Source organism: Pomacea canaliculata, linkage group LG7 (genome assembly GCF_003073045.1).
Source record: "Pomacea canaliculata isolate SZHN2017 linkage group LG7, ASM307304v1, whole genome shotgun sequence".
Classification (NCBI taxonomy): domain Eukaryota; kingdom Metazoa; phylum Mollusca; class Gastropoda; order Architaenioglossa; family Ampullariidae; genus Pomacea; species Pomacea canaliculata.
This window is the reverse complement of record NC_037596.1, coordinates 2,762,264-2,788,452: the sequence shown is the minus strand read 5'-3', so window position 1 is coordinate 2,788,452 and position 26,189 is coordinate 2,762,264. Positions and strand designations below refer to the sequence as shown.

The window sequence follows — 26,189 nt, the reverse complement described above, 5'->3', positions numbered from 1 at the left end:
ACGTGACGCTCTCACTCTGTACTAATGTAAATGTCAGCAACAGTTTGTTTATTAGAAAGAGAGAATACTACACTTTTTTGTCCGAAGTGACGATGCGCATACAATAGATGGACGATCGTTTGTCTCTCGAGGCCTTACACAGACACATTTGTGACGAGGATAAAATGTCTCTAGTGGGGGAATATATTGATTTTTATATATCCGCACATAATGTTCTGTCATCAATATATTTTTTTCCGCTACCTACTGATTATGTCTGCTAACACGGTTTTAGCGGGTCAGGTCAGTTCAGGTACCGTGTTTCGCGGGACGAGGAGCTCTTCAAAGAGTCTTTACACATATGAGTAACATGCTTGACGTTAGAGAGTTTTTGCGGGGTGGTATGGCTGGTAAGCTCTTTGTCTATGGGCAGGTAGGATACATTGCGCTTTTGTGTTGTGATGATAACAGTGCGTCAGGGGCCCGCACGTGTCCCTTATGCTTGCCAGCCCCCGGAGGCAGGGTGGCGAGAACGGGCCTGCCTGTTGCTACCTCGCCAGCTTTCCAATACACGTCTATTTCCAGTATTAATGATGTCCTTTGACTCTGTCAAACACTTACTGTTGGCTAGAAATAAGGAAAAATTTAAATCTACCAGATAGCTTTGCAAATATACATTTAAATCTGCCTCTGTAAGCATCATCTATGGCTTTTCTCAAATCCACTATTTACTTTGTTACACTCCGTCAAAATCTCTAAGCTACTTTTTCGACACTCATTCATTTCCCTACAAGATGACCAGGTAGTATATCAACACAGTGCAACTGTGAGGGATAGCGGGTATCTGTGCTGTCCATGATCCACCAAGTAGCTTGTATGCCGGCATTGCTGTGTTGTCTAGCTCGTTGCAATTGTTAATTCTCTTGCTTCAATAGATCTCCTGTGTTCTACACGTTGAAGGTCGTTTGTCTTTTTCAACTTCTCCAGATGAACTGTTTGGTCTAGTCGATGTAATTGGTCTTTGCATTAGGCGCTGGCTATGGGCCCTGTATATGAATTAGCTGCATCGTTCTTAAACGCATACTCGTTCTTAACTGTCTACCAGTAACTGTTTGTTGTCTTCTCCCTTAACATAAACTTTTTCCAATCTCTGCTTATTTTACTTCACTGCTCCTGTCTATTTATTCGTTTAATGTTTATGTGTACTGTGTTTGAGATCGATGAAGGTCTAGATCACAAGGCTTTGCATTCATAAGTGGAAGTTGGGGTGTAGCTCACTATAAGCACTTTTATCTTCTTTAGTTGATCATAATACTTAAGGGAACAACTACTTTAACCTTTCGAAACTGTTACGTACAGACTACTTCCCCTTAAAAGCTGAATAAGTTATTCATCAGGTTATTTGCTTTGTTTTAAAATGCAAAGTTTAGATGATCAAGCGCAATGTTAAAGTTTAGAGGTGTTTGTTTGTGTCCTACCTCGTGAGTAGTCTTTGGCTCGAACAAAAAATATAACACGAACATATATATCTACAGTGTGTGTCAGTGGTCCTCTCTCGAAGTTATACACTACGACTAGTTGCAGCCTAAGCAACTCGTTTTTGCGCTGAGGTTTGACAGATGAATACTAAGTTATATGTTATTATACGATTCTCTCATTCACGATGTTTGCCATTGAGAATGAGAACGAGACGACAGCTAATAAGACTTGCATCATATGTTAAAATTACTAGACATTAAAATAAGTACTGCTGCTCTGCTGCGCGCTAGTTATGATGATTATGTCGAGTACTACACAGACACAACAACAATTTTCAGATTGCTTTGATCTTTATTTATGACACTACACGCGCCATCATTGTACAGAAGAACGTATATTATAGTGTCTGGAGCGACTGGCAAACACTGTTAAACTCAGTGGGTTGCCCGTCTGTAATGTCATTGAATACATTGATGGCGGACAAAAAAGGCAATGATCATCACCACCTAGAGGCAGGCTTGATGGCGCCTTTGTCACACTTCTTTGAGTTTCATCTCGACTGTATGTGAATGTTGATGAAGTGTCAAGTCAGCTTTGTTGTTCCAAGTGATTGCCTTTTCCAAACTATTTCCCCATAGATGCCGTTGAGGTTAGAGGGATGCAAACACAACCAGCAGCACGTTGAATCTCGAGCACAGTGGTTTGAGAATGTAGCTATGCATTGTCTCGGTCATTTAGTTGAGAACTTCATTGTGTAGGTGACGAGGTATAAACTGTCTTCTGTAAATTTATAACATACACGTATACGTACAGTAGTAGAATTGCGTTGAAAATTCTATACCCTAAGCTTGTATTTGCGTTACAAGTGTAGTTACATCTTTAGTGTTAAATCAAAATTAAAATAAACATTTATTTTTTCAACAGCAGCCACTATCATCACAGAATGATAATGAGGGATGCATAAATAGTTACAGCCAGACTAAATTTGGAACATTTCATTAAAATAGAAAGTAACCTCATTCTTAATTAAACTTAAAATTTGAACAGTATTCATTAAAAATTTCCTTAGGCACACAATGTGAATGATAAAACCTTAAATAGCATAATAGAAAAAACTGTGGCTTCTAGCAGTTATAAGTTTGGCGTATGTATTGCAGGAGCGTTATGGGATTGGAGGTATAGTTTACTTTTTCTCATACCTGAGCCGACTTACTTTCGAAAAAAAAACCTTTAGAATCATGAAAAACAAAACGAGACAATTGTTCTTGTATTCTCTCAATCTAGTTATTTTATCGTCTGCCTCTACCCCTTTCTCCGCGTGTTCAGTTCTTTGTAACATGTGTCAATGTTGAAAGTCAATAATAATAATAATAATAATAATAATAATAATAATAATAATAATAATAAAGCGACAAATTTGATAGCACTTGTTCCCGCCCCGCGCTCTGCCGGTCGTCCATTTTGATAATGAAAGTGAGGGCAACGGCGAACAGGAGGCTTGGTGGATATCAATGGCGTTAAAGGTTGGGCGCACAACAAACGTATGGGTAGGTGAGAAGGAAAAATGTTATAACTATTGTTTTTGCCAATACTTATTTGGGAAAGTATACATCTCTAAGTGGGGCTCGTATTGATTTCTGTTTGTTTCAAGGTAAACAAAGCTTGGAATTAACTAAGGATGCTGTGTTACAAGGTGTAAAAGTCATTAGTAATTTTCGAAAAGATTTTTTCAGCATGGTCAACTTCACATACTCATCATATCCCTAAATGGAGAATCTAACCACCTAAATTTATTTATTTACCATCAAAATAACACTCGTCCAGGTTGACCTTCAGACATTTTGCTGTACACCATACCTGCATTACCGAGTAGTTGGACACGTGTAGTCTGTACGCTCGTCTCAGGACCGTCCACCCTGAATATTGCGTAGTTAGCATAGAACGATTACCATTCTGTAGCCCAATGTCAATACGCAGTCGGTGTTGGTTTTCTTTGGTCAGCTCGTGAAGATTCGATAAACCTAAAGTAAAACATTTAAATTAAAACCTTTATAAGTAATAGAAGAAGATGTTACACTAATTGCCACTCTTAGACCACGAACATTTACAAAAGAGGAAAGTGAAAGCTGATTCCTTTCACGCACGAAAATATAAATGTTTTAAGGAAAATAAAGCTTTCCCGTATTTTTTACTATTAAAATGTTTAAATATCTGCTCATGGCTTTTATTATCAATTTAAAGTAATTTCAATCAAAATCTTGGAAAGAGACAAGTAGACAAAATATATTTGGTCTAATTCTAAATTTCACAGTAAATTACCGTGCAGTGTAAGGGACAATACTCTAAGTGTTGTTCATTACCCACGTTTTCTGTGAATAATTAAACAATCGTCTTTTATCTTACATCTACCGCTTTTGATATATGGTGAAAAGAACAAAAGAACGGAGAATATAGCCAGACATTTTCTTCTTTCTGAAAAGTAATTTTTTAAAAGCATATCAACGTTAAGACATGTAGGTAGTCGTGTATACATAACCACTACTACTATTTTTTCCTGAACGGAGCAGAAACAAAGAACATTGAGAAAACTGCAATGTGGGTGTATTTACTTAAACAATTTCATACTTTTTCAGTTCCTTAAAATGCATGCAGTCATTTATTTTTCGTTTCAAGAGAGAAAACGAGCAGGTAACTGAGAGGCGTATTTAAAAGAAGTCTTGCCAAGCCAAAACTCCCCGGTGATGTCACCAAAGCCTTTTTCATATTCCACCCAGTTCTTATTGAAGTCCACGGACCCGTCACGACGTCTCTGGAAAACCTGACCATGACACACGGTTGTTACCTTTAACACTTGTAAACTATGTCACTTGTTGACAGTTACATCGCTAATACTTCACATTTACCAGCTTTTATAAAATAAGTTATTGCTGTAATGGCGATAATTATTGTAATCGATGTTGCGGACAAATTACGAGAATAGTTATTAATTTCATGCCCACTTCAAGCCTGGACTACATTAAATTACCTATAATACATCCTTGTAAAACACATCTCATGGACAAATCTGAAGAGATGTAAAGCACCTTTAGAATTTCCCAGAATTGTACACGTGACACACACAAACACCGTGACGTACCAGCCAGCCGCCATTGTCAGAGTCCATGTCACACCAGACTCTTAGCTGCTCCTTCTTTCCTGGCAGTTGAATAAAGTAGGAACCTGACTTGCCTCCTGTTTTCTTCCAGTCTAGACATGACCCTATTGACAACCGTTTATGTGACAAAGAACAATCAAAAAACAATTTTACCGAGAAAGGTAGTCTAGATAGATCAGGGGTGGGCAATTAATTTTCCCAAGGAGCCGCATGAGAAATTGAGATGGTTTTAAAGGGCCGGACTAATATAGTTAACTCAGTTTTACCCAATACTGTATATATAGCATATATACTGGCGGGCGGACCAGCGGGCGGGCCTTTGCCCAGGTCTGAGATAGATGCTGCTGACACGAAATGAAGATGTCAACGCAGTTTTTGTATCTTTTTTATTCCCGAAAGTGAAATAGTTTTAACATTTTATGTCTTTCGCATTTACTGATCTTGATAATTTAAAATGTGATGGTGGCGATGTCACTTCTTGAAATTTTTTTGCAAAGTAATTTTTCATGTACTACTTTATACCTGGTCAGAGCATCCCATGTATAGAAAGATTTACAATATAGCAAATGTTTAAATCTGATTTAATCCTGTCTGTCCGATTACACCCAATACATAGCTACATACATAAAGTGACACCTACTCAGGAATAATATCTAAAAATCCGCCTGCCTGTTTAAAATGTATCAGACTGAGAGAAAGTGAGACCCTCAGCAACAATAATTGTTAAATGACACCTGCTAGATATAATGTTGATAAAATGTTGACAATATCACTTGGTAGATATCTTTTAGTAACAGCATTATCGAAAAGATACACGACTTTAATTTAAGAATAATTGTATATTGAAATATTATTCTCGAATACTTGAATTGTTACTTTAATAGTACATAAGAACAGGAAACCATTACTTCACAATACTCCAGATCTCACAATATCACTCGAGTACTGACATCAATACTGTAAATGTGTTTAAGTACTATAGGAGATCGTTTGTCAACAAAAATAATGATGCATGTCATTTCCATCTGCAAAACAGATACCAAATCTCTCGTCATAGCCTAATTCTCTCCTTCGTCTCTTCATTTCCCTTAAATTTTGTTAAGTCAAAGTTAGTAGAGACTTGAGTGTTTTCTGAATGTGTAAAGTCCTTTATCATGAATATCGAGATGCACAGGAACAGGACAGCTTACAGCAATAAACTGTTCTTTACTTACAGATTTCAGAAGGGAGTGTGTCGAAAAAAACCACATCAGTAATCGTGACAATGTAAAATGCAAATCCTTAGTGATATATATCTGACGATTCCGTAGATAATAAGATAATATCAAGCATACTCCAATAAGCTAAGAAAATCTGCACTATTTCAGTAACAAAGACACTGACCATATTTAAATAAAAGCTGGTGAGTTAAAGTAACAAATAATATCAAAAACTTACCTGCAGCATGACACGTGGTATCGGTTTCCAAGAATACAAATCCTGGAATACACAAACATGTACTGGAGATGCATCGGCTGTTGGGATCAGGACAGTCCGCGTTGCTGTGGCAACCTGCGTTGTACCACAATTGTCCAGGGTATAAGGCAGGAGACTGCATGCATGTTCTTTGGTAGTGGGTCCAACCTCTACTGGTTTGAAGACTGGAAAAACCTTCTCGTGAGACGATGTCATGAAGCAGGCAGCGCCCTCCTGTGGCTAAGAGTAACATAGGCAGTGCTGTTACATCTCTGCCACAATCATAACAATCCATCTAGTCTGACGACATCTTATGAAAAATCACAACATCTGACATGTATATAACATAAAGAACATAATTCAAAAGGTCGCCTTTTACAAATAACTCATTGTTGATACCTGGTTGACATGTGACAGATACACTAGCAAGCTTAGCTCCTGATTACATTGAAGAAGTTAATTTTATATCCTACTCCCAATAAATTACAAATATATTGCAAAATGCGCATAGATCATTACAACTTATGGAGATAAAGTTCTAGAACAATATGTGCTGTAATATAAAATTCATGAACATTGGACTAATTTTAAACTGTCAGTGAGTTGAATCTATGTCTATTATAACAGTAAATACAATGTACCCTAACGGTCAATGTCTTAGGTCTCTGAACAGCATAACATTACATTAAATGTAGCCTGTTAGTCTGTTAGGTCTACGACTCCCCAACAAAAAAGGATCAACAAATATATATAAAAAAACAGCAATACTAACTTCTAAAATCGAAGGACCAACAATCCCTGATGCTGTTACACAGAGATTTGCACGTCTGCAAATTAACTCCATCCCGAGCCACGATATTATGTCCCCTGATTCCGCTCTCAGGATACTCCACGAAGGTGGTGTGCAGGTCGGCTGGACTACATGCTGATACAGATTACTGCGCTCAGTAACTTAATAATCATCATCATCATCATAATCCTAATAATCATAATCATAATAATCATAATAATAATAAGTTGATTTGTAAAGCGCTTTTCCCCACCATTTAAGGTTGACTCAAAGCACTTTACTAAAGAGAAAATTCTCGAAAACTTAAAATAATGGATGTTGGTATCAAAAACACAAGTTTCTTACAGAAAAAATGGAGCACAGGGTTATATTTGATTAACACCAGAAGACAAGCGTCACTCTACTACTGGAACCAGCTTTCAGTAACCCATGTTTCTTTTTAATTCTATGTAAACTGTTTTTCAATTCTATCACCCAAACTGAAATACAGCAAAAACTTAAATATCACTATTTAAAGGTGGTATAGATCGTTTACAAATGAGATCATAATAGTTTCACAAATAAAAAGAAAAATTCAACTCTTTTTCTTTAATCTAAAGGAATTTCACATTAGAAAATTTACGGTAAAGAAATTCAAAATTGTAATTTTAATGGGAAAGTTCTAGCACCTAGCTTCCCTTCATGTGTGTTGGCTAAAACGTCTAATCACAAAATTCCACTACTCAATATTTTGACCTTAGACCCTCCTTCCTGTGTTGGTCAGTCCTGTTTACGCTGACTAGAAAACGTGAGTACGAGATGAATAGAAACACAATTAATAGTATGACTAAAACATCGTTATACTCACTGTCAGAGCACGTCTTGTCACGTGGTGAGAAGAAGAACCCTGGTCGACAGAGGCACCTGTTTAAAAAGCACATCGAGTTGTTCTGACGACACTCATTGTTGATGACACAGACCGCGTCGTACCAGTCGTTTTTCATGGTGGATGTAACAAGTCCTTTCGTCTGTTGACTTCTGATTAATCTCTTCACCAGCGGAGAGACGAAGTACACGCTAACACCTGTTCCCTGTGTCAGGGACAGAAGCGAACCTGTGTGGCGCGTGCATTTAATTGTGGACTCAGAGACCTTAAATAGGGTGAAGGCAAAACATTTGGCATCTTCAATACAAGATGGGTAGCAGTCCTGTACGGAGGTGATGGTGGGGATGTCAGTCTTGGAATATCTGTTGACAACAACCGTTGTGTCTTGAAGCCTTACAACTGTTTCCATTTTATTAACAAATAGTGTCGTCTTCCACATACGGTCGGTCACTGCACTCTGGATTTCGACAGAACTAAACATTTGACAATGGTTGCTGACGTTTCCAATGTCACACCCAGGACAAAATGTCACAGCTAGGCACGCCGGAAGTTGATAACATTCCTCATTACACTGATCGGGGTTAGCAACGGCTCTAGGTGTCGAGCTACCAATCAACTTTGTGGAGATTAGTGTCAAACCTGAAGTAGCTTGACAGTCATCAAGGAGATTTGCTGTCCTAAAAGTCTGACAGTATTTGGTCTTGACAGCCATGATGTTATTTTGTATGGTGGCATAGTCAATGTCATAACTCTGTAGAGAACTTTCATGACCTATTAAGGTGTCCGAAAAAAGAGCCTCTATAGTGTTCAATTCGTAGTCGATTGGGTTGGGATTGTCTTTAACTGCTGTCAACCAAGTCAGGCCGTTACCTTTATATGGTAGAGGAACACCGACACTGAACGTTGTAGTCTCCAAATCGTCTTGAAACTCGGGTGTTACATCGTAGTGATGATCGTTCAGGGTCTAGTCGAATCCAAAAAGCGCTGCAGAGTAGTGGCTTTCATATGATCTTACCAATTCGTGCGTATATCGCCCATACATTTGATCATTTATCTTGTGGACGACTGTTACCGAGGCCCCAAAGCGGGCCCTATAGACAAAGTGTGTACCGTAGGTGTGAAGGAACGCTAGATATATCTCCTCGTTATTAGTGTTATTGAGCATAAGGACCCACTCCAGGAAAGATGAATGAAAAGATGGACGTTGCGGATGCAAAGTAACGTCATACAAACTGCAAACAGCAGTTGAAACGACCAAAATGTTTTGTTTTAAATCTGAGAGAAGCTTCCGAAAGTGTTGGTTTGCCGAGAAGGGAGGCCCCCACTGATGACTATATACTTGCGCGGTACGAGTCAGCAGCTTGGTCAACTCGTACGGCGTTTTTACAACAGTGGACGCAAACACCGCATCACATGAAACATCCTTGGAGACAATCAACTCACTGGGCATGCTATAACGAAAGTCTTGGGTCACGTGACCTGTAGGGGAAAAGATGTGGCGAGTAAAGCCCGGATCACGTCCTGATGTCAGAGGGCATCCTGTCAGAATGTTGTAACCGAACAGGTCGTTGTCCCCGCCAAGTACTTGTACCTTGGCTTTTGCGACGGGGACACTGCAAGAAGAATAAAAATTTATTGTGTGTTAATCTGTGAGGCTGTTATTAAAGTGACTATGAAAAGGATATTATAAAGTCTGCAAATGTGTCAATGTCTGTGAGACTACTTATCTGTGACTGATTGTCAGTCCGTAATCGTTATTGTCTTAGCAAGTGATCCAAAGAATTGTATTTGTGTCTGCAAATCAAAGTTTATGTGTCTGATAGTGTGCATGCGCGTATTTTTCCATATTTATCAAATTGTATATTTAGAAAAAGTATTTATAATTAATTTTTTAAGAATCTTAAATGTATTTTTTATTTGATTTCATTTTAATAAAATTAGGATTTTGATAACACATGATGCAGAAATGCAGTTCATGTGCGCTTCCGAGTGCATATCGTTAAGGTGAAAAGTGTGGAAGTTGAGGTAGAAATGAGCAAGGGGAGTTCACTAGAGTGCAGATATAAGGCAGACGTCTTTGGCGTAAAGAGTAAGACCACTTGAATCTCGTTTAGGTATATGTGTGCTCATGTGGAAAATATTGAAGGTTTTTAGTAGAATGTTGTGTTTAATAAGAGAAATGACACGGGACTTTTTTGCTTCGACTAAATCTCGTTCTCCGTCATGTGACCCTATGACGTGTGGTTTCCATAGTGAGAACCATGCCATGCTAATATATCACTAATCCAACGCAAAATCTTCCCAATGACCACAGACACTTCATGTCAGAGACTGACGTCATAAGGAGACTGACGTCATAAAGAGACTGATGTCATAAGGAGACAAGTCTTCTATCTCGGGAAGCTATCGTGGTTACTCGGCGAAAGGACACAAAGGTCGATTTCACTGGATTTTTTCAATTTTTATAAACATCGGTAACCGAAATAGTGCTAATAAGTGGTAATTAAGTGATAAACGAATCATTTATTTCTCCTGTGTTGCTCTCGTGCTCTGTCATTGTAACTTAATATATTTTTGAAACGTTCGACCGTCGCCAGAGCCTTATCACAAGCCTTGAGTATCCCTTAATTACAGAAGAATTTGTTGGGAATTAGGGGGAAGAAGAAGGACCTACTGCGACGCAAATGTGCAGGACGACGAAGAGAAGTGCTAAAAGTGTCTGGGAAGATCAATTGTAGATATAGACGCCATCTCAGCTGCTGACAGTGGAGACTACAAAGACTGTTATTATTTTTCAGTGGAGACTACAAAGATTATTATTTGTAGGCTTGTCAGGCTATTGTGGGGAATCTTCAAATATCAGGTGCCAACGTGTATCCCCAGTGGACTACTTTCGGCAAGTAAGGTTGAGGGCGGAAGGATACTCATCTGGTGTAAACACAAGGTAAGGGGGGAAGTAACCCTAGTTTGTAAAAGAATTCCTTGCGTGTCGTACCTCACTTAAAGGTTTAAATTTCAAATGCCATAAACTACGAACCGAACTCCTGGGATGAAAATATTTAACTCTACATTCTTGGAGAGTAAAGAAGACACTTTAGCTATGACTTGGATCCACAGGGCAAAGAGCCAGACACTTGGGAAGTGGTCATCAAAATGCGAAAGATACTTGTTCACTTGTAGATGAAATTTATTATTTTCTGTGTTACAGTAAGGTAATAGCATGTTCTGTTCTGACCATTTGCAGTAGAATGTAACAATTTAAAGAAAAAGGAAACAATGAATCCAAAAGAAGTGTTAAGTCTGTATTAGACCAGGGTTAGAATAAATGATCTCCCTTTTTCCATAAAGATCAATACCATCGCAGCATGATCAATACGACATCTAAACCTATACCTTGTCAGTTTCAATATATGGTCATTAAAAATATGCGACAGTTGAATAATTGATTAATGCAGTAAATGCGAATGCATATACTATCCTGTAACAGAATTGTTATTATTTAGGCAATACATTTTTTATAGTAATGACCACCTTAAACACACGTCACCTACCGTTTCGTGATTTTGGACTGAACACAAGAGATCAAACAAAGAAGTAATAAGGGTAACTTCATGGTTGTCAGCTTGTTAACCATCTGTAACAAAAAAGCAAAAAACAAAAAATAAAATAAATAAAATAAAGATGCATAAGTATTATTCTACGATTTTATTTCTACTCATTTGCATTTTTTTGGATTAATCACAAACTCATTATTATCATCACGACAATCGACTAAGGAAGAAGGAGATAAAAAAGGAAGAAAAACGATTATGTAGCACTGTTAAACTTTTAAAGAATCAACTCTTCTAACGCTCGTCTCGCCAAGCTGTTTAGAAGGTATAGTCTTATGCGTCCTGTCTATAGAAGCCCGCTTTCGCATGTTCACTCAATTTGTTACTATTTACTTTTTCATTTACTTTAGAAACAATGTAAAAGTTCTGCTTACATATGTATTTATTACTTTTTAGTGCAATTAGCCGTTGGTAACTAGAAACTAGATGACCAATAATTGTAATACATCAACGTGCATCAGATATTGCTAACTTAAGTCACCGATAATGAAACTAAGTGGTTAATATTTTACATAAAATAGGTCCTATGACAGAGATTAAGTTGAAGATATAGTTCCTATATCTGATTAGTCAGGTAATTTCGGGACAATTTAAAACACCATCAGAGTGTATTTGTTCAGGATTGGGAGAACTATCGACAATGAAACAGCAGTTTACTTCGACAAAGCACACAAATCAACAAAGTAAGTACAAAAGGTCGTGATAAGAAGGAATTTATGTAAATCCCTCAAGGTCCAGGTCAGAATGAGAACGTCAGTCTTACTGTTAGGTACTTTGTACAAATTATGCATTCAGGTTTATCTTTGCTCTTAGCATGCACTCAACCAATTACTTTGTTACAAATGAAATAACCTTCCTGGTCTCTCTGAGCTTCTGCCATGACAACATTTCTGACAATTGTTGAGAGTTGTGAGAATATCTGCAGTTCATATTATCTAACTCTTCCTCAAGTGTTAAGCAAAAATCAGATGTACTTTACTATTTACATTGTTTCAACGATTACCTATGCTATATTAATTTTACTTAGTCAACTTACCATATAACCTAGGAGTCGTCAGAATCTTACATAGGTGAAAGTCGGGATTTTTTGTCTTGCTTAAATACTATTTGCACCAAACTTTTAGCCAATTAGTTATTTACTGCCAGCATTTAGCGAACGCTGAAAACTGATATAGAAGATCAATTTTATTTTTACCACTGCAGATAATTAAAAGATAAAGCTCTGTTACCACAAAGGGTCGTGAACATGTCAAAGATTGGACATTTAATATTTTTCTCTTTCGAGTGACGACAAAATCACACCACAAATCGTGAAATATTTCAGGTAATAACTTTAATATAAATTATGTCTTTGAAAGCAGCCATGAAATCCTTCTGATTATTGTTGTTATTATTGTCTTAACGCCGTCGTTAAGGGGTACCAGTGTTTTGAAGATGAGCGCTGAGTTTTTTGTGCTTGTTTTGTATTTGATCGGGACAAGAAAACTTGAGAATTTACCTTTGTGTTATGTTGTGACCACACATTTTAAAATAGTTAGACTTATTTGCGTTAAACTAGTTACAGTTTTCATTTTTCTACGTGTTTCTCGTATTTTGCCGTGCCGAAAGAAAGGTGGTAACTAAGGAAAGACTCTTGTGTTTCATCCTTTAACATTAAAGGAATATTAATTGTAAAAAAGAGATAAAACAAATTGTGGGCGATAGTTCACTTGCGTGTGACGATCAGTTTTCGATTACAGTATATTTGCATCTCGTGTTTGTTAACACTCATTACATTCTTGTCAAGAACCTCATCCCCATACTAATGTAAACTGTCGGCAACAGCTTGTTTTATGCCAAAGACGATATACTGATTTTTGTCTAAGTGCGCATGTGCATACCATTAAAAGACGATCGTTCTGCCTCAGACATCGAGTTGTGCTCTGATTCCAATATAAATTTAATAAAAAAATTTTTTAAATCATTGCCATGCACACCTACACATCACACGCACACACACCACTGACAGTTCATCTGTGATTGAGTAGCTAGACTGCTGATGGTACAAAAGATTTCAGATGCCTATTGCTTTTGCATACTGGCATGGCATAGTGCTTACCTGAACTTAATAAAACAAATTCCTTCGCTAACACGTGTTCAGGTATTGACAGAATGCGGGAAGCTTTCCTAACTAATTGTTGGTCACAGAATTAAGTCAAGTCCCTCTGTTTGATACCAATTATCTTGGAACAGATGTGAACAATGCTATTCAAACTATTCCTATCATGGACAGATAGATTACGAAACCAGCATACAAATGAAAAGGATAAAAGACTCTCAATAAAAGACTGGTAGAAACGGCCTAAAATTGCTTGGCTCACTGAAAAACTATTTATCTTCCGCAAAAGGTACATTCTTTGCTGGCCAAGTTTGACAATGTGTTCAGTGTTTCGAGTCCATTTAAGCTGGCAATCAAAAACAGTTCCCAGGTACCTGAAAGAGGTGACAGTTTCAACAGGTTTGCTATGTATCACATTGATGAAACAAAAACATCTTTGATTCTCCTAAAATCTATGTTCAATTCTTTTGTTTTGTCTACATTTAACTCAAGAAAGTTCTCATCACACCACTGTACAAAGTCAGTCAAGGCATTACCATGATCTGTCTTATGTTCTTGTAAAAGAGTCAACAGTGCAGTATCATCAGAAAACTTAATGAGGTAGCATACTCCTGCAGCTGTCAGTATACATGATAAACAACAAGGGTGATAGACAAGAACATTGTGGGGGCCCGGTGTTTGTGACAACAATGTTGGAATAATTACTATTAACATACACCCTCTGCTGTCTGCATGTCAAAAAATCCACTATCCACAAGACCAGTTGTTGTGGTAGGTCAAAACCAGATATCAGTCTCAGAGATAGAAGGTATGGCTGCACTGTGTTGAATGCAGAACTAAAATCTGCGAAAAGTAGTTTGGCATGGGTCTTGGGCTTTTCCAGATGTTTATAAGGCGTGTTCAAAATAAACAACTTGGCATCATCAACACCCCTACCCTTCCTATAAGCAAATTGCAGTGGGTCCAATTTAATCTCTACAAATGTTAAGATGAGATTTTTGACAATCTTCTCAACGGTTTTTATTATGAGGGAAGTTAGTGCTATAGGCCGAAAAACATTAGGTTGATTAGGATTAGCTTTTTGGGGGAGTGGGATGATAGTAGAGAGTTTCCAGAGTGTAGGAATGTACCCTGAGTCAAGAGAGAGTTGAAAGAGGTGTTGAAACACTCCACCCAGTTGAACAGCACACCAATGCAAGACCCGCCCACAGATTCCATCTGGCCCCTGCGCCTTGTTAACCCTAACCCTCTTAAGCAGCTTTGTCACGTCGACTTGAGAAATTACTATGTTATCATTAGGGACAAGTGACTGAATTCCCTAACTTTATCAGAAAAATCATGATTCTAAAAACGTACATAAAAGTTGTTCAGAACATTTGGCAAGTTCCGATCACTCACGCCAATAACTTTGACTGATTTTCTAGTACAATCCACCTTCTGATGAACAGAAGCCATAGACTTAATCCCCTGTCAGGCTTAACGAAGTTCGCCGGCAAAGTAACCCAACTCTATCTTGTCTTTATACTCTCTTTTTGCTCTTTTTATTGCCTCCCTTACTTCTTTAAGCACAGATCTCTTTGCCAAGGCATCGCCAGTGGAAAAAAAAAACGTTTTTCGTGTTTAGAACACTCTTCAGGCTCCTGGTAACCCACGGTTTGTTGTTAGGGAATATTACAATGTTTTTACAGGGTATCAGAGAATCAACACAAAAGGAGATATAAGAAGAAATGACATCAGTCAGTTCATCTAGGCAATCACATGTTATAAATGTGTCACATCATGACCCTCCTGGCAGACGTAGCATTCGCTCTAGGGTGAATATACACTACTGTGAACAATGTTAGGAACAGGGTTTGTTGCCCCTGTCTGTTGTTAGTCGAAGATTATTGCCCTTACCAGTATGCGAGTGTGTTTGCTGCGTCGTGGTTTCGCGTCAGAACCCGACGTCATTATATGACGCAATACTGGATTGTAGGGAGAGTTAAAATTTTTTGGAAGAGGAGCAGACGACGGGAGATGAGAGAGAGGAAAGACACGCAGGAAAGAGTTCTTGCTGTACGTGTGGATACAGGGACCGGTAATAAGTAAACTAGTTGCTTGCCCAGTCAAGGAACTACTGAGGGACTCACTGGGAGTGTGGAATCCCAACGAAACCGCCGAGACGACGGAGAAGATTTTTGGGAGACAGGACGGGCGGAAAACTGAAGAGCGGTCGGACTGTACGTGTGGATACAGAGACGGCTGGGAGAGGAGACGAGAAGGGGACAGAGTGTATGGATTGTCCGTTTTGGGAACTTGTGTGTTGTTCCAGGATAATTATTTGCGGTCGCCACCTAGATGTCGGGCAAGAAAGCATCTACCCCTTATAAGAACTGAAAATTGTGAGAGAAGAACTGTAGAGCTCATCATTGTACGACTGTGTTAAGACAGAGAACATAAGAATCCTACGATTGTGGATTTTAAGAAGGGACATGTCGTAAAGGAAAAGGTATATCGTTGTTTAATGTGAAGTCAGAAAAGGAGAGTGACTACGATCATTAACATTGGGATGCATTATTGTGTATGTGAATTCCGGGAGGATTTTACCAGAAAGTTTATTCTTGGGCGATTGCTTCGGACAGTGTGGAAGTATGGATAAGTGTGAATAACAGCAGCCAAACTGTAAGTAGAAATTTGAGAACTTTTTGAAAGAGAAACAGACGACCAACTTAACTGAACGACGCCTCTAAAGACATTTATACCGATATTACACCGTTTATTATTTGCAATAGTGTATGTGTTTAATGTTAAATGTTGAATTATATATATATATATTGTATTTGCCCACGTCAAATCTTTGTGATATCTGTGCTAAAAGAACACGCGTGGGGACGTGCATACATAAGGCCATCAGTGAGTTCGAGTGATGTGTGACGGTGTATGAGATTGAGAAGTGAACGCGTCCCTGACAAAGAACAGTTGTGGAAATTCCCTGGGGAGATAGAAAGGGTGAAGGGAGACTGAAAACAGTTCGATATCTGGGGTGCAGATTGTTTCACGCACTTCTACAGTTTTACAGTATCTTTCGTTAACATACAAACAAACACCGCCTCCAACTGATTTACCGGTGACCGTTACGGAGCGGTCACAGCGATAGGGAAGACCGAATCCAGAAATAAACAGCTTTCTCCAGATCCACTATTACTTTTTACCAGTCTGTCTGTATTCTCTAAGCTCTTTTCGACACATCCCTTCCCTTTAAGAACCATGTCAACACAGTTTGCAAAACCATTTTTTTCTCAAACTGCTCCAGTATCCAACATCTGTGTTGCCTCCACCAAGTAGCTTATGCCGGTATTTGTGTTGTCTAAGCTCGTCTACTGTAACTCTCTGTTCGTAGATCTTCCTTGTGTTCCATACCAACCTTGAAAGTCAGTTTGCTCATTATTCACCTTATCAGACTAGAGATGTTTGGAGTGTAATTGGTTAGTGCATCTAGCTGGCTAATGGCCCCTGTATATGAAATAGCCTGCCTCATTCTTAAAACGCATCTCGTTCTTAAACAACTACCACAACATCTTGTCATTTCTCACTATCTCTGCCGTACTTCACGTTCCTGCTAACCGTTATTTAGTCGTTTATGTTTATTGTACTTGTTTGAACTCGATTAAGATGTCTAGATCACAAGGCTTCTACATTCATAAGTAAGGGTAGCATCATTAAAGACTTCTCTCTTTGCATTGATCAATACTTAAGGGAAGCAACTACTTGAACCTTTCGAAAATGTTACATTACAGACTACTTCCCCTTAAAAGCTGAATAAGTTAATCAATCGGGTATTTTATATTCTCGTGCATTTCAACAATAATGATGAAGATGTTAATGCTTATGGTCGTTAACTCTCCCCTCGAAATGGACTCGGACCTATTCTATTAAAGTTCTAGTATCTAGCTTTCTTTGATTTTATTTCTCTTTTTGTCTCTCGGTCTTGTTTTGTGCCAGGGAGAGGGGTTTGGGTGGTAAGCCTAATGCATCGACACCTGTTATCACTTGAGTAGGTAAACCCACGTGATATGAAAGTAAGTCTGCAAAACAATTAACAGAAAACGATCGTCCAGGTGTTCTCAAAATAATTTTTAAAAATCGATTAAAAGGTTTAAATTGTTTAAACTCATCTAGCTCAAGAAAACAGATTTTACTTAAAAAAGATAAATCATAACTTTTGTAATTATCATTGATAGATATCTGTCTGCAGTCAGGACAGTTTTATTTTCTACCTCGAAATTAAACGAAAGTAGTCAAATAGTCTAGAACACATTGATACTCTTAGCCTTTCAATAACTTTTAGTTGTAAAACGCATGACGAACACATAATCGGAGAATCATGACACAGCTCAACTGAATAGTAAGTACTTGACTATTTTAGTACGAATAGGGACAAAAAGGAAGGAAGAAGTGACCAATGTATTTCTTCTTAAAAAATTGCTACTGCATAAAGCTGACATTAGTTAATTAAATTACGAGATGTTGTAATTGTAACGTTTTACGAAAGAGTGTGTTGAATGTGTTTGCGAGCGCGTGTAAACATCTGCATGTAAACCACGCTCGCCGCACTCTTTCACCTTTTCCAACAAAAAGGTCCGGCCAACGATTAACACATTTAATGTTTATGAAATTAATTAGCGATGAGGTGTGGATAAAACAAAATAAAAGAACGCTACCCCCTCCAGCGTCAACCTCTTCCAAACGTTTCTCAGACGGTTGGCGCTGACGAAATCACTGGACCAGCAGGTTAATCCTCTGTATTTCTTCACGCAGTTCGTGAAGTTAACTGTGTAGTTAACTGTGAAGTCCACTGAATTTCTTCACGCAGTTCGTGAAGATAAAAGATAAAATCCGTATCGGCGAAGATATTATATTCCGCTTGGATTGATTACTGTACCGCACTGGGTAATACTCCACACGATAATACTCCACTGGACGCACGTCGGCTATCCGTTGCTGGCAGTTAACCATATACTGTACACTCCCCACGGAGCTCTGTACACACCAACTGCTTGGTCTCGTCTGTCTCGAGAGACGTTACATCTCCTAGGTTAACTCGTTCTTTTTTTCTTCCTGACCAATCAGGCACCCTTAGCGACCAGGTAACTAGGACGACCTCCTAACCGTCTTTCTTGGAGACTCTCTCAACCAATCACGAGTACTCCATGGCTCTCCATAGCCTACCCTCGCCCTAGTTACGCTGTGCTCAGTTCATTTGACGTCATTCACTATATGACGCAAAAGAATCATCACGCAGAGCTACGTCAGCGCTCGCGCGACTGCTCTTCCCTGACCACAGGGAAAGTTAAAAATAAAAATGAATCTAACTAGATTCGACTCAATCGCGAATCGTTACAGTAATGTTCTGATCATCTAGGCTTAATACAGATTGTTTAATGAATAGTAAGTATTTAACCTTCCTGATCTCTCTGAGCTTCCGCCGCGACAATATTTCTCAGAATTGTTGAGAGTTGTGAAAATGGTTGCAGTTAATATTAGTTAATGATTCCTCAAGTGTTAAGCAAAAAGCAGATGTACTTTACTATTTACATTGTAACAACGATGAACTCTGCTATCTTAATTTTACATAGTCAACTTACAATACAACGTAGTAGTCATCAGACTCTTACATCGGTGAAAGTCGGGATTCATTTTCTTAAATACTATTTGCACCAAACCTTAAGCCAATGTACGGCAAGCATTTGGAGAACGCTGAAAACTGATATAGAAGATCAATTTTATTTTTACCGATGTAGATAATTAAAAGATAAATCTCTGTTACCACAAATGGACGTTCACATTTAACATGAGATGGGACATTAAATATTTTCTCTTCTGAATGGCGACAAAGTCCACACCAAAAAATCGAGAAATATTGTTGGTAATAAATAAATAATCCCTCTGATTAATGTTGTTATTATTGTTTTAACGCCGTCGTTAAGGGGTAATTATAATAAAAGAGATAAGATAAATTGAGGGCGATAGTTCACTTGCGTATAACGATCAGTTTTAATTACAGTACATTTGCATCTCCCGTGTTTGTTAACACCCATTACATTCTTGTCAAGTCTGATTCACGTGCGGGGGGAATCTCAATCACCATACAATAAAATGTGAAACTGTCAGCAAAGATGTATGCATGTCTGTGTGTGTGTGTGTGTGTGTACTATATAGCATCTGTCTATGGGTCTATGGAATGATTATGACAGGCAAACGTCTTGCCAAAGGCTGTTGTTTTTTGTAATTTGTCTAGATACGAAAACACAGAAATAATGTTATCTAAATGACAGTAAATTAATTTACGCTTATCGTGTCACTTCATATTGTGTTCGTGATTTTTTGTGATATATTATTTACGACATTATAAAGTACGCGTCACACACACACACACACGCACGCACGATCTCTCCAATCTCTACTATTTTCCTCCAATAACTACAGAACCTTCCCAAAACTGAATATTCCCATTCCTAGACTTGACCTCTTCAAATCAAGTCTGAAATTCTCAGGAGGCGTGCAGTGGAACAGCCTCCCCCTCCATCAATTGAACTCCCTGAACTGCTTTCGACGCCATCTATCTAAAGACTTTCAAGACATATAGATGAGGCCTCTAGAGATTCCTCCCAACTCCAGGTGACCTTGTGAATATATGCATATATCTTATTGACCATCACCATGTACATATCCACCCTTCTTTCTGCTTACTACAATTTTTTTTTATATAATGCTTAATTTCTTCATTAATATAGTTAATTTCCTTCCCTGTAAAGGGCGAGGGCTGACAGGAAAAAAGCTTGCTTATTTTACCCCTCGTAAATAAAGAATTGTCATTGTCATTGTCATTGTCATTATCATTGTCATTGTCACTGTCACTGTCATTGTCATTGTCATTGTCATTGTCATTGTCATTGTCATTGTCATTGTCATTGTCATTGTCATTGTCATTGTCTCTCACACGAGCGTCATTGCGAGCTACAGCAAAGGCTGTGTAAAGAACCTCAGCATGTTTTGGCCACATTACTCGCCACCTGTCACTTCATTCACCACGCGAAGCATGCGTTAACAAATATTACATAATTCGAAAAAAGAATCGATAGTAGCTTTCAAAGTTTATTCAGGGAGACAGCTCTGTAAACATAATGAGACTCAGCGCCAGCGGCCAGCGATGCACGATGATATGGATGATGTGGCGATGTGAGTCCATTTGCTTATCGGCTGTACTCGTTGATGTAAACAACCCGGACTTGTCATTCGGGTATTTGTGGCACCAGCAGGTATGGGGTGTCCACATCAGGATGTTCTGCAAAGTTACTAACAGGAGGCCCTGTATCTATGGGCGCTCTGCGCTCTATGGGAGGCTGAAATGAGAGACAGGGATCAGAAATGCCTGCGCAAACCATCTTAACAATTGTTCACCATGATCACAATATACGTGTAATCTCTCTCTCTCTCTCTGCAGATTATCGGCTAAAAAAGGGACTCTGACACTAAATAAGCATACTTTAATGTTTCAGCAATCTTTACAAGTAATGCACATAATCATAAGTGTAACTGTCTGAGAATTACGATTACAATGTCTGATCTCAGAATCTGCGTGTCTTTTAAGGATGGCTGTAAACTCAGAATCAAACACTTTTGGCGGTCGAGCAAATGATTGCACGCACTCACCCACACCTTCATCCCACTCCCACAGAGAAATTTGTCTACACTCCTCTTTCATCTCTCTCTCTGTTGTGTGTGTGTTTGTGAGATAAAGAGATGAAATTATTTATTTGGTGGGTCGACGACCATTTCAGAGCAGGGCGTGGTATACATTTCCGTCCTCGCAGTACAATATACACAAGGAAATATGTAAATAACATGAAGTGCGATAAATATGTTCGCATCGTTTCTATCACTCATTACTAGCACTTACACTCCTACAATCATTCATCATTTGCCTTCTCTCTCTCATCTTCCACATCTACACCTGCGCACGCACCAGATAAAGAGACAGCGAGCTATATGTCTCTTTGTTGTGTGGACGTATCAACGACCCCATTGCGGAATTTATTTCTGTAATTTTACGTGTTCAGCATTAGCTAACTTGTGTGGTATATGTAGTAAGCATCAGCTTGAAAAAGTAAGCTTAAATATGTCAAAAGGAAAGCAAGAAATTATGTTTACTTACTTTATCAAAGACATGCCACAAGGAGACCACAAGCATTAAAAGAAGCAGCAGCCTCATCTGCAGGAGAAAAAAACAGAATAATTTTTAACAAGCTGGTTTTTTTTAAAATTAAAGTTATGTAGAAACTGCTTTACATTATTGTCATCTGTCATCAGCTGTTTCGTCATTTCGTTTATGCATAAATACATTCATAGCAAACACACGCAGAGTTTCATACACGTAAACATGTAACTCAGTGTTAAACTTCAGACATGTTCTTTACCTTCACAGATCTTTAGGTCAGGCACTTATGTTCAGCCTCTGCCGAATGAAACGACGGTTCCTCTGATCTGTTTATATATGTAACATTTACGACAGTAGTCACGTGACGTCGACGTGGCGCTCATCATACACAGCATCTCGTGGGCCCGCCGCTCAGCCAGCCAGCGCGCTGTTAGTCACGATGACGCTGATTGCGTGATGTTTTAAATATTTCATATTATTCAATTTTTTTTTGTTTGTTTGGCGATAGAAAAGTCCGGCAACACCTTCCTTCACTTATGTAAAGATGTGTTTATGTCATTGTGAACTTTCAAGATATCCAAGAATTGAACGTCGATTTTTGATAGATTGTCTTCGATTTTTACCGTGAATGTCGTGAAATGAAATTATATATTTAGTCCATCTTGTTGTGCTTTCTCCCTCACACTCTATCTCTGCTTTCTTAACGTTCTTGTATTCCTCCCCGGTGAATGTTCCTTGTGTTGTGTTACTTTACACTCGATTTTGACAAATATATCACAGCCTCTTTCCCACTTGTCCTGGTGTCTTGTTATGGGCATCCAGCTCTCCACCATTTGGAGAAATACACTTTATAAATGTTATAATTATTATTTTTCTCGTTCTCTCGCCTATCCCATAAAGATCTTACAAGAATACAAAGCAGTCTGCCCCGAAGAAGTTGTTATTGATTGTCAAGTTATCTTTCTCTATAATTAGTCCAATGATAGAACCATTTTAATGTTTTATATGTTTTATAAGCATACACAGAATTTTCCTAGCGTATTTACGTTAGCTAAAGAATTTTCCATTTGATGTGTGGGTGTGCGTTCGAGAGAGAGAAAGAGAGGGGAAACTGAAAGAATTTTTTTTGCGGAATTCTACATCAATTTCATTTCAAGCATTCGTTAAAAATTGCATTGAAAGCAATCAATCTTTCTGCTTATAAATCAACGAAAGAATGAGTTTGAATTGGTTTATTCTCACTTAAAGTAGTGTAGGAAAAATCGTATCCCGAGATCCAAATTTCAAGATGGCGGAAACCGATATTTCGTACCGAAAAGCAATCTTTTGCTCTTTTCTCCAAACAAGTTAAAGTGATGTGAATATTCTCCATTTCGTTGTTTTACCTGACACTTGCTTAGAGGTTCGGCAGGTGGAGATGTCAAGTCCAAGCAGTAAAACATCTGTAATTTATACTCGCATAAACCGTCGACCGCTACAGATGTCAGAACAAGACATCAAATGACATGCATCTGTAGACCCTGGGACTAGAATGGCTAGGTAGACACGTCAGACCTGGACAGCAACTATGGGAAAATAATTTTCCAAATCCAAAAATCCAGCACTTTGATCCTCTGGTATAGCACTGTAACGCACGTACGTGTAAACATTCACACAAACATACAACCCCCGACCAATACGCACGTACGCACACAGACGGACATACAAACACCCACACATGCATGTACATACCTGCAGAAAAGACAAATTTAAACTATTCTAAATAAACCTATATTTTTTTACCGGTAACAGATTTACGATGAAACAATACGAATTTATGTAAAATATCGACATTGATAACAAACCTCAAAACAGTTATTATACAAAAATAACTTATTTCTTAATAAATAAAGAAACATGTGAATAGCTGTTCACTCATCCATCCCCACAATATCACGAAGTAGCTGATTAGATTAAAAGCTATTTATTTTAAATTTGTAAATTCAGTGATAGTGAAGTAAGCAGCTTTTGGAAACAATCTGTCAGAAGAAGAAAGAAACCTTCGCAAATATACAACTAAACTGAATTCAGTAATGTTGTCGGCAGGTAGTTGGATTCATTCAACTTACTGGCAGCGTCGAGGTACCAGACAGAGTGACCAATGCCAGCATCAACAGCATCAACAGCATCATCGCCCTCATCTTGAAGAGAAAAATCATACATCTTAATCTAGTTATAAAGACTCTTTATTCGCCGAAGATACCTAACTATATGATTCAATTGTCTTTGAATGATAAAAGGAAAATATCTATACTTTTTACCTGTCTGTCCATTTACACACACGCGCGCACACACACACACAGAACTGCCTACCGTCACAGGTAGTTATGTACGGTTTGGTTCCTCTTACAGCGACTAAATTAACGAAAGCTTTTCTTACCTTGGTATCAAGATCATGTGACGGCATTTCTCACGTGACGCACATGGCAGCTGACGTTGCTATCGCATGGTAAGATAATTATCCGAGCGGAGAATAGTACTAAACACACGTACACGCATACGATGATACAGCTCTTGTTCTTTGTGAAGCCTCGCCCCGCCCCACCTCAACCAGCTGCCCACCCCCCACTAGCCTCCCAACCTGGGTCAGGATAGAAAACTGAAGGAGAGCTTCCTAAGCGCTTGAGAGAGGTGGAGTGGATGTTGTTAATGGTGTATGTGTGTGTGTGTGTTGGGGGGGTAGTGATCATTGGCTGGGGATACCTGAGGCTTTGAGGCTAACACTAAAGGGGTAGAGACTATGCGGGTGTCATTTGCCGCCACCATCAAGGAGACGTTAATCAGTTTCCGTCCCAAAAATCGTGAAAAAAAAAAAAAGATTCGAGAGACAGTACCGCCACGTCCTCGCTACTTGAAAGATTCTCTTTTAAATCCAGTATTTACAATTACCTTTGCTATCTTAAATTTTACTTACCATATAATGTAGTAGTCATCAGAACCTTACATAGGTGAAAGTCGGGATTCATTTCCTAAATATTGTTTGCACCAAACCTTTAGCCAATTAATTATTTACTGCAATCATTGGGTGAACGCAAAAAGACTGGTATAGGAGATTAATTTTATTTTTACAACTGCATATAATTAAGAGATAAAGATCTGCTGTCACCAAAAGACGTGAACATTTCAAGTTTATGTTCTGTCAGTTAAAGATGGGATATTTGATATTTTTCCTTTTCGTGTGATGACAAAGTCCACCACAAATGGTGAAATATATCAGGTCATATTTTTAAAATAAAATATATGTCTGGAAAATAGCCATCAAATCCATCTCATTATTGTTTGTTATTATTGTCTTTATGAAGTCGTTAGGGGTTACCACAGTTGTGAAGATGAGCGCAAACTTGAAAATTGTAGAACTTGTTTTATGTTGTGACCAGATATGTTCAAATATTATTTGCGTGAAAACTTGCTACGTTTTTGCTTTCTTCTCTTTGTATTTTTCGTATTTTGCTGTGCCGAAAGAAAAGTGATAACGAGGGACAGACTCTTGTGTTCAATCCTTTCACATTCAAGCAATATTAATTATAATAAAAGCGATAAAACATATTATGGGCGACAGTTCACTTGCGGTCAACGATCACGTTTCGATGATAGTGAAATAAAATGCAAAACAATCACTTATTCATTGTCGTAGTTTTTTCACTGACGCATATGATTCGTCATCCTCTACTTGTTTTATTTGTGAAGATCAATATACTTTTTTAATCTGTTTGCTTCTCGTGTTTCGTTAACACTCATTCAGTTTTTGTCTAGTCTGTTCACTGCCAGCGAAAGCTTATCACCGTAAGAGGGTGAACTGTCCGGTCAGAGCTTGTTTTATGGTCAAAAACGATTTACAGAAGTTCGTTAACGAGCTTTGGTCCTAAGACGCTCACATGATGCCAACACGATACTCAGTTTCTTGTCCGTTAGCCCACATTCGATCTTCACAGTCGTTCCACCCGTAACTCCCAACCTAGACACGACTTTGGCAACAAAATGAAGCTCCAGTGTGAGGAAAACTGAAATGATCCATGAGGACCTCTTCCACATACATAACTCTGCTCACCCTGTTTCCGGAGCCTAACATCCATTTTTCCAGTTAAGGAAATTTTTGATTCTTTTCGCACAGTTGTCATCGATGTAACAAATCCATCTTTTTATTCCAGAATTGACCTGTTCAGCAGTATCGGACATATCCTTTCTGTTTTGCCTTCTAACAAACAAGCTATATTTTTTCACCATAGGTTGCTTGTTAAGGACCGAGATACTGTAAACATATGTTTATAATCTTCCTTGAGTTCCATATCAGAGTCGGTTAGTTCTGTCCCTCCGTCTTTATTCTGCGCCAAAGCCAGTCAATCTCTACAGTCGCGAGCTTACACCACGTCATTACACTGTGGTACGCCTCTATACAAAGCGTTATCAACATAAATACAACAATTAGACGGAATTTGACGTACTGATTTTATGGATAATTATTTTTAAATATATTACCTTGAAATAATTCATGATTTAGGTGTGGCTAGTCAATCTTCTTCTC

At 38.4% G+C, this 26,189-nt stretch overlaps 2 long non-coding RNA genes across 3 annotated transcripts; both read right to left on the bottom strand.

Annotated features, from left to right (window-relative positions):
* Positions 1-6,229: 6,229 nt before the first annotated feature.
* LOC112569246 lies at positions 6,230-8,036 on the bottom strand. The gene is made up of 3 exons (XR_003100344.1): positions 7,705-8,036; positions 6,840-6,992; positions 6,230-6,307 (listed from the first exon to the last, which is right to left on the bottom strand). It is a non-coding gene; the product is annotated as an uncharacterized LOC112569246 (long non-coding RNA).
* Positions 8,037-23,019: 14,983 nt separating this feature from the next.
* On the bottom strand, positions 23,020-24,070 carry LOC112569089. 2 transcript variants are annotated; one of them, XR_003100295.1, is made up of 3 exons: positions 24,048-24,070; positions 23,737-23,808; positions 23,020-23,252 (listed from the first exon to the last, which is right to left on the bottom strand). It is a non-coding gene; the product is annotated as an uncharacterized LOC112569089 (long non-coding RNA). The 2 variants fall into 2 exon arrangements; XR_003100294.1 differs by lacking the exon at positions 24,048-24,070 and adding an exon at positions 23,981-24,038.
* Positions 24,071-26,189: the final 2,119 nt, after the last annotated feature.